The 19,766-nt window shown below is 35.5% G+C and overlaps 1 pseudogene; it reads right to left on the bottom strand.

Moving 5' to 3' along the window:
* Positions 1–4,075: 4,075 nt before the first annotated feature.
* LOC102145674 (UDP-glucuronosyltransferase 2B10-like) overlaps positions 4,076–19,766 on the bottom strand; it is an 87,630-nt pseudogene continuing 71,939 nt past the window's right edge.

The following is a 19,766-nucleotide window of genomic DNA, read 5'->3' as shown; positions in this document are numbered from 1 at the left end:
TATTTTAAATATCATACAATTTATCAATTATTGTGTAAAATTTAATGTTTCATAGTAATTCACAGAGTTGTGCGTCTACCACAAGAATCAATTTGAGAGCCCTTTTATCTCCCCAAAATAAGCCCTATAGCCTTTAGCCTTTTTCTCTCCACCTCTAGTTTCTGCATTTCCCCTGTCCTGGGTAATTGCTAATTGCATTTCTATCTCTATAGATCAGCCTATTCTGGATGATTTTTTAATACATGGAATCATACAATATGTGGTATTTCGTGAGTGGCTTCTTTTATGTAACATAACATTTTAAATGTTCATTTATGATATAGTATACACATGTTGATTCTTACAGCCATTATGTAAGATATTGAGAGTGTGAAGATGACACTATCTTTATAAACTTTGTTAGGGTAATCAAAGATAAAGAGAGAAAAAGAGAAAAGTAAATCAAGCTTGTAGTACATTCAGCATTAATCATTAGGTTTGCTTGTTCTCTGACTCATTTCCTCATAGTTATTCGGCTATTGTCCTATAATTATGGAGATCCTATTTCAAGATTATAGTTCCTCTTATCTCTTCTGTAGATAATAGCTTAAACATTATGAAATGATCAACGTTCCTTCTGAGGTATTCCTTCAGGACCAGCATACTGACACAACTACTGACTCAGCGTGTCTGAAGGACCTCACTGATGCCAGCTGATCTGAGGGACTTCACCGATGCCAGTTGATGTAGAGGACCCCACAAGGAACTGACTCAGCAAATAATGTTGTTTCTTGTTCTGATATCTTTGTCCCTATTACCCTGAGTAATCAATTACCCAGACTAATCAATTACCCAAATTTTCCAGTCCATCACCGTGTATGATCTCCTTAAAACCTCCAGCCCAGAACTCCTTGAGGAGTTGGATTTGAGGTTTTCTTCTCATCTCCTTGCTCAGTGCCCTGCAATTATTAAACTCCTTCTTTGCTGCCAAACCTGACGTCTCAGTGTAATTGGACTATTATTGGACAGTAAGCATATGAATCTGTTGGTCCTATAACAAAACTTCAATGGAATAAGTAACTGCAAATACAATTAAACTAGAAAGATAACTATAATTAGAAGTGGAACTTAATGATGTAACAGAATTGATGAAATCTCATGATAAAACAAATAAGTGAGGAGTTACATCCTAGGGAAGAGCAAAGAAACTGGTTTCTTGAGATGGAAACTACTCCTGGTGAAGATGTTATGAACATTGTTGAATGACAATAGGAGATTTTGAATATTACTTAAACTTACTTTATAGAGCAGCATTAGAGTTTGAGAGGATTGATTTCAATTTTGAAAGAAGATCCTCTATGGGTAAAATGCTATCTGACAACATTGAATGCTGAAAAAAATCTTTCGTGAAAGGGTAGGTTAATGTATGTGGCAAATACCATTGTTGTCTAATTTTTAGGATATTGCCACAGCCATGCCAACTACTAGCAGCTACCAGCATAATAAGTATCAACCATCAACATTGATACAAGACTCTCCGTCAACAAAAGTTGCACTCACTGAAGAGTCAGATGATCATTAGCACTCTTTAGCAATTAAGTATCTTTTAATTATAGCATGCACTTTGTAGACTTAATATTATCACAGACTGAATACGCTACAGCATTGTCTAAGCATAACTTTTTATGTGCCTTAGAAATCAAAGCAAATTGTGTGACTCACTTCATTGCAATATTTGCTTTATTGTAGTATTCAAGAACCAAATCTGCAACATCTCAGAAGTATGCCTTGTATTAATGAAAACACTTAATATGAGATAAACTCTAAAATATGTATTTCAGATGAAGGGGCTCTGTTTACTCACCCCTTCTGTTCCTCTTTATGAGAACCATGCATATTACCTACTCTCAGTCAGTCATCTTGGCCATGTACATTAACCTACCCTTTCACAAAAGATTTTTTTAAAGTTTCTAATTCACACAAAACACAAACATACACACACTTTCTGTCATTCCACATAAAACCCAAAGTTACCAGGTGGTTTTGGAAAATAAATATTTTACATCACTTTACCTATGTGGACCCTCACTAATTAGCTGATAATACATTGAATAGCTATAATATAAGACTCTTTTGATGTGACTCAAATGAATAATACAGGATGTTTAGAGTTCCAGAGAAAAAACACAAGTACTTCTTTATGAAATAATTAGAAAAACTTAACGAGGCAGGTAACATATGATATAAAATGAAAGCTTTGATTGCACCTAGGCAGTGTGTGGCCAAGAAGGGATTTTCCAATAAAGAATAGAAAGAGTAAAGGTCATAGACATATGAGGAGCATCCCAATGTGTATGGATACAGAGAACGTTGAGGGCAGGAGATTACAAAAGACAGTTAATTTGGAACGAAGACGTTAGGCAGTCTTACTTGTCACACTATGGATTTGGATTTTAATACACCACCAAAATTTACTTACACATCTTTTAAAGAATGACAGTTATGAATCAAGATTTTCCTTTAGCAAGCAACTGTGTCAACTAATATTGTCATGTAAAGTCAAGACCTTAAAATTAGAAAGGATTATTAAAAATGTGCATTTGTAACCAAAACAGGAGATCACAATAGCCTGATATGGTTTGGCTGTGTCCCCACCAACATCTCATCTTGAAGTGTAACTACCACAATTCCCACATGTTGTAGGAGGGACTTGATGGAGGTAATTGAATCATGGGGATGAGTCTTTTCCATGCTATTCTGTTCATAGAAAATCTTTGCTTTAGATTTTGCTATTTGTTTTTGGATAGTTAGTTTTCTTTACTTTCTGCTTTTCTTCATGCATCCTATGCTCCTTGATTTTATATATTAATTTATCTTTAATTTTAAAAGAAAAGGACAGAAGTTACTTAGAATTTATGTTCAATGTTGAATTTTGTTCATCTTTATGCCTTTTGTCACATACTTTTTTTTAATGGGAAACCTATAAGAAAATATTGCATTTGAAAACATAGGAATACACAGATGCTCCAATTTCATAAGCAAAACAAATTTAATAATCCTAATTAGCATACATGCTTTTATTGAGTTTTATGAAACTTAATTAACCATTAAATTTCTAAAAACTCCTTGGATAGTGTATAAATAGTGCTACCTAAAGAGTGGAAATCTAGAATTGCAATAAAAAGAAAGTTAAAATAAACTGATTGCTAGACTGCAACATCAAAATTGTAATTGCCTTTTAATTATAGAAAAGTTTAATTCATAAGAAAGACTACATTAATCTAAGCTCTATTTTCATGCCCAAGTACACTGGACGGAATTCTTATACAATCAGATATGTTGAAGAGATTCTTGGGTATAATTCTTCTCTATCTTTGTTATATTAGCCCTCCCTTTATATGTTCCTTGGAGTTAGCACACTTCAGCGTTGTTTTTGTTTGTTTTTTGATTTTTTTTTTTTTTTTGAGTAGTCAGCACAGATCTTAAGATTTAAAATCTTGGGCGGGCACAGTGGCTCAAGCCTGTAATCTTAGCACTTTGGAAGGTGGAGGCAGATGGATCACGAGGTCAGAGGATTGAGACCTTCCTGGCTAACATGGTGAAATCCCCTCTCTACTAAAAATACAAAAAATTAGCCGGACGTGGTGGCGGGCGTCCATAGTCCCAGCTACTAGGCTACTAAAATTATAAAAAATTAGCTCGGCATGGTGGCAGGCGCCTGTAGTCCTAGCTACTTGGGAGGCTGAGGCAGGAGAATGCCGTGAACTAGAGAGGGCAGAGTTTGCAGTGAGCAAAGCTCAGACCACTGCAGTCCAGACTAGCCAACAGAGCGAGACTCCATCTTAAAAAAAAAAAAAAAAAAGGTTTAAAATAACAAAATGTGAGATAGAAACTTAATACCTTAGTTTCATTTTGTCAAAAACAAATGACAAGAAAGAGAAGTATTTCCAAAGTTACTTCAAGAATTCATAGTCAAATGATTAGTTGAGCCCACATACACTACTATAATGCTTTAAAATTTTTTATGTAGAAGTAGTGCCTGTTAAGGCAAAGCAGAAAATGAGATTCAAATTCCAAATGGAAAGCCACACTTTCTTCACTGTGTAAACGGCTGCTTATAAGGATTGGAGGTTGTACTAATCTTCTGTGGAATCTGGGCCGAGTCTGAAGCAACGAGATCAGCCTTCTCTTCTGTAAGGTTTTGCACAACTGGCCCCAGAGAAAACACCACAGTGCCATCTTTGCAAGAGATATGGATAAATTCTTTCATTTCCTACAAAGAAAATAATTTCTGCATCATAAAGATGCAATGTCATATAGAATAATATAGTTTACCTATGCTTTAATAAAAATCTGAAGAAGTTTCCATATGTATGGTTATATTGTCCCTGTATTCTGCCATATACTTCCAGTCTATGCCAGAAAGTTTGTGTTAGAAACACATGGCTTCAATACATAGTAATCATTTACCAGAAACAGTACCCAACCAAATAATTATACAGAACACTTAAGTAATAAATATACAGCTCTTTTAATATTTGGTAGATATCTAATTCTAAAATCATAATGGTTTGCAAACTCATAAAAATATTCCTTGAGAAGTGATGTCAGTAAAATGATGAAATAATGCCCCCAAAATTAATTCCCACACAAAAATACAGCTAGTAACTATGTAAATACAAAAAGCCACGCTGAATTCACCAGAGCTAAAAAGAGAAGAAGAAAATCCCAAGACTCATAGACATGGGAAAACTCATTATCTGTAAGAAGAATAATTATTTTGGATTATGACACCCCTTCCACACACCAAGAAGACACACCACTGTGAGAGAACTTTACCTGAAGTTACAAGATCAGAGGAGGAAATTTAAGGGGAATGTTCAGTTTCTTCATGGATCTGTGATTCTTTTTGGGAAGCCCATTTTTGTTCTACCCCAGGAGAAGCATTAGGAGTGGCTAGAGGGTTGAATGACCTGGGGTGAATTGGAAACGAGAGTGGGAGTACTAACCACAGTGACAGGCACACAGATCTCAGCAACTGCTTGGAGTTCCTGTTACCAGGAATGCCACGCTGCGGAGTTTGACCAGTACCATAACACTGCAGGGGCCAAACCAAGTACCCTAATCAAATTTAATCCAAAGAGTATTTCCCAAAGGCACATCTTATTTAAATGGTTAAAAGACAAATACAAATAAAGAATAGTGATAGCAATATGAGAAAAAGTTTGTACCATATTAAAGAATGTCCCAATTCAAGTTTCATCAAATTTCTCAAAATAAATAAATAAATAAATAAATCAACTTGTGAGCAAGAAGACAATAAGATATACATTTAAGGTGCTGAAAAAAATCTGCCATGCAAAAATACTGTGCCTACCAAAGCAATTCTTAAAACCTGAAAGAGTTTCCCAGACAAAATCTAAGCCACTCATAAACACCAGAACAATGTTATAAGAAACAATAAGAAGGAAAAATTTTTTATTGGAAATAAAAGGACACTCATATGTAGTAAGTACACGTCTGAAGCCATAAAAAGCACTAGTAAAAGCAATTGTAAAGATAAATTCAGAATACTCTAGTAGTATAATTGTGGTATATAAGCCATTTATATCTTTATCATGAATGCAAAAGACAAAGATATTAAAGAAAATAGTAACTACAATTGGTTAAGAGATGGAAATTTGAAAAGATATAAATTTAGACATCAAAAAGTGATTATGTGGAAGACAAAATTATGTCAAAATACAGTTTTGTTTGGTTTTCTTTGTGCTGAAAGTTGTCATCAGTTTAAAATATCTAAAAATAAAATATTCTTGTAAATCTTTCATTAACTAGGAAGCCAAACTTAGACACAATAAACAAAAGTGGCATGAAATCAAAACATACTATTCGAGAAAATTACTTAACCATAAAGGAATACACAAAGAGAGATAGAGATAGATAGATAGAGAGAGAGAGAGAGAGAGACAGAGAAAGAGAGACAGATTGAGAGAGAAAGGAGACACAGAAAGTAACCCAGAAAACAATTAACACAATAGAGGTAGCAAATCTTTATCAATTAATAATATTGCAGAATGAAATTGATTGAATGATCCAGGTAAAAGACATAGAGTGACTGAATGGATAAATAATTTAAACTCAACTCTATTGTCCCCACAGAAAACTCACTTCCCCTATGAAGGCATATACAGACTAAAAGGAAATAAATAGAAAATTTTCTTTCTTGTCATTGTAAACAATAAAAAAATTACAGTGTAGCTATACTTAGTTAAAATATATTTTAAGTCAACATTGATAAGAAATTGGCCATTATATAATAATCAAGAGCACAATAGAGCAACAGAATAAAATTGTAAATATATGTGGTCATAACACTGGAACGTCCAAATATATAAAGCAAAATTTACAGAGCTGAAGAGAGAGATTTACTGTGATATAATAGTAGAAGACTTCAGCGCTTTACTTACAATATTAAAAATATAATTCAGACAGAAAATCAAAGAAACTTCAGGGTTAAACTGCACTCTAGGTAAGATAAACCTAACATGAACATTTACCGAACATTCTATCCAGCAGCGGCAGAATATGTAATCTTCTCAACAGCACATGAAACATCTTCTAGAATAGACCATATTTTAGGTCAAAATAGGTCTTAAAGTGTTTTTAATTCAAAATTAGGTCACTTTTTTCCACAACGGAATAAAACTAGAAATCAATAAAAGAAAGAATTTGGGAACATGTACAACTATATGGAAATTAATTCTGCTCATAAACAACCATTTTGTATATAGATAAATTATTTTAAAATATATGAGAAAAATAAAAATGGAAAGACAATATAATAAAACTTGGAAGATATTGAAAAAATAAGTTGTAAAACAACAAATATATATAAATAAAGGTCTTCATTAAAAATGCAGAAATATCTTAAATAAACAACCTATACCACCTTAAGAAATGTGAAAACAGAAACTAAAGTAAAAAATAGTAGATAAGGAATATACTAAAGATTATAGTAGAAATAGATAAAACATATTTTTAAAATATTTAAAAATCAACAAGACAAAAGTTGGTTTATTGAATACATAAAGTGGAAAAATCTTCAGCTAAATTAACTACAAAAAGTGATGACTCAAATAAATAAAGTGAGAGATGAAAAAGATACATAAGAACTGATACACAGAAATGCAAAGGATTATAAAATACTATTATAAACAAGTTCATGCCAACAAATAAAAAAATCTAAAGGACATAGAAAATTTTTTGGATACACACAACCAACCAGTGTTGGATTAAAAAGAAATAGAAACATCAACAGGGAAATAATGAGTATCAAGACTGAAGCAGTAATAAGAACTCACATGAAAAAGCAAAAACGAAAAACCATGAACTGATGGCTTCAGTACTAACTCAAGATGGATTAAAGACTTAAACGTAAAACCTAAAACGATGAAAACCCTAGGAGAAAACCTAGGCAATGCCATTCAGGACATAGGCATGGGCAAATACTTCATGACTAAAGCGCCAAAAGCAATTGCAAAAAAAGCCAGAGTTGACAAATGGGATCTAATTAAACTGAAGAGCTTCTGCACAGCAAAATAAACTATCATCAGAGTAAACAGGAAACCTACAGACAGGGAGAACATTTTTGCAATCTCTCCATGTGACAAAGGGCTAATACCCAGAATCTACAAAGAACTTAAACAACTTTACAAGGCAAAAACAAACAACCCCATCAAAAACTAGGTAAATGGTATGAACAGACACTTCTCAAAAGAAGACATGTATGCAGCCAACAAACATGAAAAAAAGCTCATCATCATTATCATCAGAGAAATGCAAATCAAAACCACAATAAGATACCATCTCACAGAAGTTAGAATTGCAATCATTAAAAAGTCAGGAAACAACTGGTGCTGGAGAGGATGTGGAGAAATAGGAATGCTTTTACATTGTTGGTGGGAGTGTAAATTAGTTCAACCATTGTGGAAGACAGTGTGGCGATCCCTCAAGGATCTAGAACTAGAAACACCGTTTGATCCAGCAATCCCATTATGGGCATCTACCCAAAGGATTATAAATCATACTACTATAAAGATACATGCACAAATATGTTTATTGCAGCACTATTCACAATAACAAGCACTTAGAACCAACCCAAATGCCCCTCAATGATACACTGGATAAAGAAAATGTGGCAATATACACCATGGAATACTATGCAGCTATAAGAAAGAATCGAGTTTGTGTCATTTGTGGGAACATAGACCAAGCTGGAAAACATCATTCTCAGCAAACTAACACAGGAACAGAAAACCAAACATTTCATGTTCTCACTGCTAAGTGCAAGTTGAACAATGAGAGCACATGGACACATGGAGGGGTATATAACACACTGAGGCCTGTCGCTGTGGGTGGCAAGCAGAGGGAGAGCATGAAGACAAATACTTAATTCATGTGGGACTTAAAATTTAGGTGACTGGTTGATGGGTGCAGCAAACCACCATGGAACATGTATATCTATGTATCAAACCTGCATGATCTGCACATGTATCCCAGAACTTAAAGTATAATTAAAAAATTAATCCATTTTTTCTAAAATGTTTTTTCCAAAACACTAAAGTAAATGCTTCAAAAATAATTTTTCAAGAGTGTGATTACCTTGATACTAAAACCAGAAAGAAGGAACCAGAGAGAGAGAGGGTTGTGGGGGGGGGAGGGGGGATTTATAGACCAATAATCCTAATGAACACAGATGCAAAAATGCTCAACAACTGCTAGCCAACCAAATCCAAGAGCACATCAAAGAGATTATACACAATGGTGAACTGGGATTTATCCCAGGGATGAAGAGAAGGTAAAGCATATGCAAATCAATAAATGTAATACATTACATCAAGAGAATTAAGAAAAAACATACAATTTTGTCAGTCGATGCACAAAAAGCATTTGATAAAATTTACATTCCTTCATGAGGAAAACGTTAAACTTTCAACAAATAAAGTGTACTAAAAAACACTTCAAACTTATTCAGGCCATATATGACAAATGCACAGGTAATATCACACTAAAAAAGGAAAGTTGGAAAGCTTTGTCTCTAAGATCTGGAACAAGACAAAGATGTCCATGTTGACCACTCTTATTCAATATAATATTAGAATTTCTAGCCAGAGCAATTAGCCAACAGAAAGAAAGAAAAGTCATTCATTGGAAAGGAGAAAATCAAATTATCTCTCTTTGCATATGACATGATTTTATACACAGAAAATCCTAAAGACTCCAGCAGAAGCTCTTAAAATTGATCAACAAATCAATTTAGCAGATGGTACTAAATCATCATCTAAAAAAATCAGTTGTGTTTCTGGATTCCAATATCTAAATGAAAAAAAAAGTAAATAAAAAGAATGAAAAAAGAAAACACATTTACAAAGCTACAAAAATGAAATATGTAGGAATAGATTTAGCCAAGAAGATATAAGATCTTTACAATAAAAATGATAAAACATTATTGAAGGAAATTGAAGAAAACATATCTGTAGTTATAAAGTCTTGAGCTTCTCAAGTCATCCATGAGGATTGGAATCCAGTTCTTCCAAACTCCTGTCAATGTTGATATGCTGTCCTGCTCCTATGAATCACAAATGTTTTAGTTTCCAATATGGTAAATTATTTACAGAAGGTTTACAATTTACTCTGTTCATATTAATCACAGAAATCACAATCTAAGACAACAATAGCATTACAAAATGTATTTCTTAAATGATAAAACTTCAGAGTAACTTTACACCTTTATTAGTAGGCTGCAGAATAGATGTAATGTTGGTGGGCGTGAAAACAACATTAATCTCTTTGTACATTTTCATCAGAACTTTTGGGTGTCCATGTGCATTGTCATTAAACAGCAATATTTTGAAATAAATTTTATTTTCTAAGGAGTAGATCTCAACAGTCAGCTTAAAATATTCAGTGAGTCATGCTTTAAACAGATGTGCTGTCATATAGGCATTGTTTGTCTGTTTATAGAACACAGGCAATGCAGATTCTCAGATTTTCAATGCATAATTCTCAAAGACTCTAGTACTTTCAAAATAATAAATGAACATTGCCTTCAACTTAAATTCACTAGCTGAATTAGCCACTAACAAAAGAGTCACCCTGTCTTTTAATGCTTTAAAGTCAGGCATTGACTTCCCATCTTTAGCTATTAAAGTCTCAGATGACGTATTTTTTCAATAAAGGACTGCTTTGTCAACATTCAAATTCTGTTGTTTAGTGTAATCACCATCATCAATGATCTTAGCTAGGTTGTCTAAATAATTTTCTGCAGCTTCTACATTGGCACTTGCTACTTTACTTTGTACTTCTTTGTTATAATGATAGATTTTTTTTTTCTTTCTCAGCCTCATGGGCCAATGTCTGCTAGCTTTCCAAATTTTTCTCTGAGGCTCCCTCACCTATTTCAGCCTTCATAGATTAAAAAGAGGTAAGGTCTTGCACTGGATTAGGGTTAGAGTGAAGTTGTGATTGTGGCTGGTTTGATATATCCAGATTAAAACGTCTTCACATCAGTGATAATGGGGTTTTACTTTTTACCATGTGGGCATTCACTGGAGTAACACTTCTAATATCCTTTATGAACTTTGTTTTGTCTTTTTTTTTTTTTTTTTATTCACAACTTGGTCATTTGATGCAAGAGGCCTAGCTTTAAGTCTTTCTAAGCTTTTAACATGCATTCCTCATGTTTCTTAATTATTTCTAGCTTTTGATTTAAAGTGAAAGATGTGGTACTCTCCTTTCTACTTAGGGACCTTTCTAAGTTTATTAACTGGCTTAATTTCAATGTTGTTGTGTCTCAGGAAATAGGCCTGAGGGGTGGGAGAAAGACTAGGAAACAACTGATATGTGGGGCACTCAGTAGACACCCATTTCTTAAGTTGGACATCTTATATGGGCATAGTTTGTGATGCCCCAAGCCAATTACAATAGTAATATGAAAAATCACCAATCACAGATCACCATGGCAGATATAATAATAGCAAAAAAGCTTGAACTTTTGTGAAAAATTAACAAAATGGGTCACAGAGATATAAATTAGTTACTTGCAGTTTGAAAAAATGATGTCAATAGACTTGCATGATGTGCAATTGCCACAATCATTCAATTTGTAAAAAAAAAAAAAAAAAGAAAAAGAAAAAGAAAAAAACAAAAAAAAACACTAAATATATGCAAACCATAATAAAACAAAGTGCAATAAAGTAAGGTATGCTTGTACTCTGAAGGATATTATGATGTGTGATATAAATGGTGCAAAATGATCAGAAACCCAGAGAAAACCATTAGCCATCTGTGGAGTAATCAGAAAAAGCTGGTGTGACAGATCACATATACAGTGAGATGAAACCTTTGGTAGACTCTAGACAGAGAGTGGCTAAAGGAAACAAATCATAGAATGAGAGAAAGTCCTGATATTTGCAAACTATTCCCACAAGTATGAATTTTAGAGTAAATCGTATACCAGAGATTATAAAAAAAATTTTGGTTGAAATTGGAGGCCTTGTGTAGATTTATGTGATGTATACAGGTTTCTGTTTTAATTTACAGGCAAAATAATTTAATCTAGTATTAAGGAAAACCAGCCAAAACGTCATTGTTGCTTTGTTTTGTTTCTTTAGCAAGCCAGTCTGGCAGCTAAACAAAGATTGGCAAGTAAACAGAAGAGTGTAAATGTAGGGAAAATAATTAAAAGTATATATTAGGAAACCAAGTATAAGACTATAGGGCTGTGGCTTGCATGATAGTAAATGTGAGGAATTATTTTGAGTTTGTGTTTACCAACCGACTACATCTGAGGCTGAAAGTATTGTATACACAAAGACACAGATATGGTTTCTACCTGAATGGTCAAAACATCAACAATGTCTTTAGGTAAAATATACACAAAAAATGAATGCTATGTTTGGGAAAAATAGGATCTTTGTGCAACTGGTTTTCCTTCAGTGATTAATTTAGTAATAATACTTCTCTATGTAAATAATTATAATTTCCTAGGAGACTCATTGTTGCGTATAGTGATAGAGTTTCATAATATAAATTAGATAATAATTTATCTACTCAGCTATCTATGCTTCTGTTAATTTTTTTCACATTACACATTAAATGCACAATTTACAACACTTATGTAATCCACTTATGCATGCTATATAGGCAATAAAAGAGAATGTGATATAGTTCCTGTGATCAAGTAGCTCACATGTTTATATTTAAATTTTAAAATGCCATTATAATTTGAATGGTATTTATTTCTATATTAAAGAAAGGTCTACAATCAGAGGGTTAAGATGGTCGAATAGGAAGAGCTCCAGCCTCCAGCTCCCAGTGTGAGTGACACAGAAGATGGGTGATTTCTGCATTTTCAACTGAGATACTGGGTTCATTTCACTGGGTCATGTCAGACAGTCACTGCTGGTCAGTGGGTGCAACCCAACCAGTGAGAGCTGAAGCAGCGTGAGGCATCGCCTCACCTGGGAAGTGCAAAGGAGAAGGGAATTCCTTTTCCTAGCCAAGAGAAACGGAGACATGCAACACATGGAAAATTGGGTAACTCCCACCCTAATAGTGTGTTTTACCAAGGGTCTTAGCAAATGGCACACCAGGAGATTATATCCCACACCTGACCCAGAGGGTCCCATGTCCAAGCAGCCTCCCTCATTACTAGCACAGCAGTCTGAGATCTAACTGCAAGGTGGCAGCGAGGCTGGGGGAGGGGCACCCACCATTGTTGAGGTTTAAGTAGGTAAACAAAGACACTGGGAAGCTCGAACTGGGTGGAGCCCACCGCAGCTCAAGGAGGCCTGCCTGCCTCTGTAGACACCACCTGTGGGGACAGGGCATAGTTAAACAAAAAGCAACAGAAACCTCTGCAGATGTATATGCCCCTGTCTGACAGCTATGAAGAGAACAGTGGTTCTCCCAGCACAGAGGTTGAGATCTGAGAATGGACAGATTGCCTGCTCAAGTGGGTCCCTGACCCCCGAGTAGCCTAACTGGGAGACATCCCTCATTCGGTGCCGACTGACACCTCACACCTCACATGGCTGGGTACACCTCTGAGACGAAGCTTCCAGAGCAAGAATCAGACAGCAACACTTGCTCTTCAGCAATATTCTCTCTTCTGGAGCCTCTGTTGCTGATACCCAAGCAAACAGGGTCTGGAGTGGACCTCAAGCAAACTCCAACAGACCTGCAACTGAGGATCCTGACTGTTAGAAACAAAACTAACAAACATAAAGGATACCCACACCAAAACCACATCAGGACATCACCATCATTAAGGACCAAAGGCAGATAAAACCACAAAGATGGGGAAAAAACAGGGCAGAAAAGCTGGAAATTCAAAATATCAGAGTGCATCTCCCCCTCCAAGGGAATGCAGCTCATCACCAGCAATGGAACAAAGCTGGTTGGAGAATGACTTGGAGAAGTTGAGAGAAGAAGGCTTCAGTCGATGAAACTTCTCAGAGCTAAAGGAGGAACTAGGTACCCAATGCAAATAACTAAAAACCTTGAATAAATAATGGATAACTAGAACAACGAAGGCAGAGAAGTCCTTAAATAAACTGATAGAGGTGAAAAGCATGACACGACAATTCCGTGACAAATACACAAGCTTCAGTAACTGACTCGATCAACTGGAAGAAAGAGTATCAGTGATTGAAGATCAAATGAATGAAATGAAGCAAGAAGAGAAGTTTAGAGGAAAAAAAAAAAAAAAAAGAGTAAGAAGAAATGACGAAAGCCTCCAAGAAATATGGGATTATGTGTAAAGACCAAATCTACGTCTGACTGCTGTGCCTGAAAGTGACGGGGAGAATGGAACAAAGTTGGAAAACACTCTTCAAGATATCATTCAGGAGAACTTCCCCAACCTAGTAAGACAGGCTAACATCCAAATTCAGGAAATACAGAGAACACCACAAAGATACTCCTGGAGAAGAGCAACTCCAAGACATATAATTGTCAGATTCACCAAAGTTGAAATGAAGGAAAAAATGTTAAGGGCAGCCAGAGAAAAAGGTTGGGTTACCCACAAAGGGAAGCCCATCAGACTAACAGCAGATCTCTCAGCAGTAACTATACAAGCCAGAAGAGAGTGGGGGCCAATTTTCAACATTCTTAAAGAAAAGGATTTTCAACCGAGAATTTCATATCCAGCCAAACTAAGTTTCATCAGTGAAGGAGAAATAAAATCCTTTACAGACAAGCAAATGCATAGAGATTTTGTCACCACCAGGCCTGCCCTACAAGAGATACTGAAGGAAACACTAAACATGCAAAGGAACAATCGGTACCAGCCATTGCAAAAACATGCCAAAATGTAAAAACCATTGATGCTAGGAAGAAACTGCATCAACTAACAAGCAAAATAACCAGCTAATATCACAATGATAGGTTCAAGTTCACATATGTCAATATTAACCTTAAATATAAATGGACTAAATGGTCCAAATAAAAGACACAGACAGGCAAATTGGATAAAGAGTCAAGACCCATCAGTTGGCTGTATTCAGGAGACCCATCTCACATGCAGAGACACACATAGGCTCAAAATAAAGGGATGGAGGAAAATCTACCAAGCAAACAGAAAACAAAGAAAGGCAGGAGTTGCAATCTTAGTCTCTGATAAAACAGACTTTAAATCAATGAAGATCAAAAGAGACAAAGAAGGTCATTACATAATGGTAAAGGGATCAATTCAACAAGAAGAGATAACTATCCTAAATATATATGAACCCAATACAGGAGCACCCAGATTCATAAAGCAAGTCCTTAGAGACTTACAAAGAGACTTAGACTCCCATACAATAATAATGGGAGACTTTAACACCCCACTGTCAACATTAGACAGATCAACGAGACAGAAAGTTAACAAGGATATCCAGGAATTGAACTCAACTCTGTACCAAGCAGACCTAATAGACATCTGCAGAACTCTCCACCCCAAATCAACAGAATATACATTCTTCTCAGCACCACATTGCACTGATTCCAAAACTGACCACATAGTTGGAAGTAAAGCACTCCTCAGCAAATGTGAAAGAACAGAAATTATAACAAACAGTCTCTCAGACCACAGTGCAATCAAACTAGAACTCAGGACTAAGAAACTCATTGAAAACCACTCAGCTACATGGAAACTGAACAATCTGCTCTTGAATGATGACAGGGTACATAACAAAATGAAGGTAGAAATAAAGATGCTCTTTAAAACCAGTGAGAACAAAGTTACAACATACCAAAATCTCTAGGGCACATTTAAAGCAGTGTGTAGAGGGAAATTTATAGCACTAAATGCCCACAAGAGAAAGCAGGAAAGATCTAAAACTGACACCCTTACATCACAATTAAAAGAACTAGAGAAGCAAGAGCAAGCACATTCAAAAGCTAGCAGAAGGCAAGACATAACTAAGATCGAGGCAGAATTGAAGGAGATAGAGACATGAAAAAACCTTCAATAAATCAGTGAACCTAGGAGCCGGTTTTTTGAAAAGATCAACAAAATTGCTAGACCACTAGCAAGACTAATAAAGAAGATAAGAGAGAAGAATAAAATAGACACAATAAAAAATGATAAAGGGGATATTACAACGGATCACACAGAAATAAAAACTACCGTCAGAGAATACTATAAACACATGTATGCAAATAAACTACAAAAACCAGAAGAAGTGCATAAATTCCGGGACACATACGTTCTCTGAAGACTAAACCAGCAAGAAGTTGAATCCCTGAATAGACCAATAGCAGGCTCTGAAATTGAGGCAATAACTAATAGCCTACCAACAAAAAAGTCCAGGACCAGACAGATTCACAGCCAAATTCTGAGAGGTACAAGGCGGAGCTGGTACCATTCCTTCTGAAACTATTCCAATCAATAAAAAAAGAGGGAATCCTCCCTAATTCATTTTATGAGGCCAACATCATCCTGATACCAAAGCCTGACAGAGATAAAACAAAAAAAGAGAATTTTAGAACAATATCCCTGATAAACTTCAAACAAAAATCCTCAATAAAATTCTGGCAAACTGAATCCAGTAGCACATCAAAAAGCTTATCCAACATGATCAAGAGGGCTTCATGCCTGGAATGCAGTGCTGGTTTAAGGTATGTAAATCAATAAATGCAATCCAGCATATAAACAGAACCAAAGACAAAAACCACATGATCGTCTCAATAGATGCAGAAAAGGCCTTTGACAAAATTAAACAGTCCTTCATGAGAAAAAAGCTCAATAAATTTGGTATTGACGGAACGTATCTCAAAATAATAAGAGCTATTTATGACAAACCCACAGCCAATATCATACTGAAAGGGCAAAAACTGGAAACATTCCCTTTGAAAACTGGCACAAGAGAGGGATGCCCTCTCTCACCACTCCTATTCAACACAGTATTGGAAGTTCTGGCTAGGACATTGAGGCAAGAGAAAGAAATCAAGGGTATTCAGTTAGGAAAAGAAGAAGTCAAATTGTCCCTGTTCTCAGATGACATGATTGTACATTTAGAACACCCTATTGTCTCAGCCCAAAATCTCCTTAAGCTTCTAAGCAACTTCAGCAAAGTCTCAGGATACAAAATCAATGGCAAAAATCAAAAGCATTCTTATACACCAGTAACAGACAAACACAGAGCCAAATCATGAATGAACTTCCCTTCACAATAGCTTCAAAGAGAATAAAATATCTAGGAAACCAACTTACAAGGGATGTAAAGGACCTCTTCAAGGATAAACTACAAATCACTGCTCAGTGAAATAAAAGAGGACACAAACTAATAGAAGAACATATCATGCTCATGGATAGGAAGCATCAATATTGTGAAAATGGCCATGCTGCCCAAGGTAATTTATAGATTCAATGTCATCCCCATTAAGCTACCAATGACTTTTTTCACAGAATCGGAAAACCAAACTGCTTTAAAGTTCATATGGAACAAAAAAGACCCTGCATTGCCAAGACAATCCTAAGCCAAAGGAACAAAGCTCTAGGCATCATGCTCCCTGACTTCAAACTGTACTACAAGGCTACAGTAACCAAAACAGCATGGTACTGGTACCAAACAGAGATATAAACCAATGGACTGGAACAGAGCCCTCAGAAATAATACCACACATCTACAGCTATCTGATCTTTGACAAACCTGACAAAAACAAGTAATGGGGAAAAGACTCCCTATTTAGTAAATGATGCTGGGAAAATTGGCTACCCTTAAGTAGAAAGCTGAAACTGGATCCTTTTCTTACTCCTTATACGAAAATTAATTCAAGATGAATTAGAGACTTAAGTGTTAGACCTAATACTATAAAAACCCTAGAGGAAAACCTAGGTAATATCATTCAGGACATAGGCATGGGTAAGGACTTCATGTCTAAAACACCAAAAGCAATGGCAACAGAAGCCATAATTCACAAATGGGATCTAACTAAACGAAAGAGCTTCTGCACAGAAAAGAAACTACCATCAGAGTGAACAGGCAACCTACAGAATGAGAGAAAACTTTTGCAATCTACTTATCTGACAAAGGGCTAATATTCAGAACCTACAAAGAACTCAATCGAATTTACAAGCAAAAAACAAACAACTCCATCAAAAAGTGGGCAAAGGATATGAACAGACACTTCTCCAAAGAAGACATTTATACAGCCAGCAGATACATGAAAAAATGTTCATCATCACTCACCATCAGGGAAATACAAATCAAAACCACAATGAGATACCATCTTACACCAGCTAGAATGGCAATTATTAAAAAGTTAGGAAACATTAGGTGCTGTAGAGGATGTGGAGAAATAGGAACACTTTTACACTGTTGGTGAGACTGTAAAGTAGTTCAACCATTGTGGAAAACAGTGTGGTGATTCCTCAAGGATCTAGAACTAGAAATAGCATTTGACCCAGTCATCCCATTACTTGGTTTATACCCAAAGGATTATAAATAAATCATGCTACTATAAAGACACATGCACACATATGTTTATTGTGGCACTATTCACAATAGCAAAAACTTGGAATCAATCCAAATGTCCATCAGTGACAGACTAGATTAAGAAAATGTGGCACATGTACACCATGGAATACTATGCAGCCATAAAAAAGGATGAGTTCGTGTCCTTTGTAGGGACACAGATGCCGCTGGAAACCATCATTCTCAGCAAACTATCGCAAGAACAGAAAACCAAAGACCGCATATTCTCACTCATAGGTGGGAATTGAACAATGAGTTCACTTGGACAAAGGAAGGGGAATATCACACACCAGGGCCTATTGTGGGGAGGGGGTAGAGGGGACGAAAAGCATTAGGAGATATACCTAATGTAAATGACGAATTAATGGGTACAGCACACCAACATGGCACATGTATACATATATAACAAGCCTGCACGCTGTGTACATGTACCCTAGAACTTAAAGCATAATAATAAAAATAAATAAATAAATAAATAAAGGGCTCCATTAGAGATAGCCTATAGTGTAGAGTGTGTAGAAAAGTATGTTTAGTACAGAAAGCTAAATACATTTGATTTTTTTCAGATGAAGCTGTGCTGCAACTGAGACTTTTCAATAGGTGCTTAGAAAGTCAAAGAATGTTATTTGAAACCCCAATCAACTTCAATAACCTCATTTTGCTTAGAAGAGAACTACACACAAATTTGGAAGTGTAGTCTTTGAGAGATTTTTTTTTTTTTTTTTTTTGAGATGGAGTTTTGCTCTCTTCAGCACAGGCCCAAGTGCAGCGGTGTGATCTCAGCTCACTGCAACCTCTGCCTCCCTGGTTCAAGCAATTCTGTGCCTCAGTCTCCTGAGTAGCTGGGATTACAGGCATGTGCTACCACACCTGAGTAATTTTTGTATTTTTAGTAGGGACGGGGTTTTACCACGTTGTCCAACCTGGTCCCAAACTCCTCACCTTGGGTGATACAACCGTCTCATCATCCCAAAGTGCTGGGATTACAGGTGTGAGCCACTACACCCTGGCTGACAGAATTTTGAGAGAGGGAGAAAGGATCATATATTTCATATTTCCCAACTTTTTTTTTTTTTTTTACCGTTAATGTTGTTGTGCTTTGATACAACAAATGTCTCAGAGACTCAGGGTCATTTATTTAGCAGAACCTATTTCAGAAGAAGGATTAGAGTCAACAGTGGGACAATGATTCACTTTGCATAAATAGGCAAGGTGACAACAGATTTTCTGGTGGTAATTGATAGAGTGAATGACACTTCACAGGGAAAAAAATGCAAAAAAAAAAAGATGCTGAGATTAATAAATATCTTAGAAGAAAGTTAAATATTTATAAATATTTGACAATAAATATTATTTCCAAGCCATATACAAAACTCAGGCATGCTAGGATTACAGCATGGCTGTATCACTTCTGTAAAAAACACAAATTGGATTAGAAACCTTATTAATAACACCAAAAGCCAAAATCACGTTTTAAGATTATATTCACATTGTATATGCCAAATAAAAGTAAATTTTGCTTATGTGAGAAACTTGACCCTATCCAGAGAGGCCAAGCAGGTATTCATATGATTTAGTGAGTACAATGATTTTAGAATATAATCACCAATTTCTAGAAAATATGGTGGTTAACAAAAATTAAGAATGAATGCAAAGTTAATGGAAGATTGAAGCTAGGTAAAATTCAGGTATAAATATATACTTCAGAGCATAATAGGTAAATGTAGTAAACCAAGAAAGACCAGTCACAATATGCTATGTTGTGAA

The sequence above is a fragment of the Macaca fascicularis genome, chromosome 5 (assembly GCF_037993035.2).
Source record: "Macaca fascicularis isolate 582-1 chromosome 5, T2T-MFA8v1.1".
NCBI lineage: Eukaryota > Metazoa > Chordata > Mammalia > Primates > Cercopithecidae > Macaca > Macaca fascicularis.
Note: the sequence above shows the minus strand (reverse complement) of the source record. Positions and strands in the feature narration are given on the sequence as shown.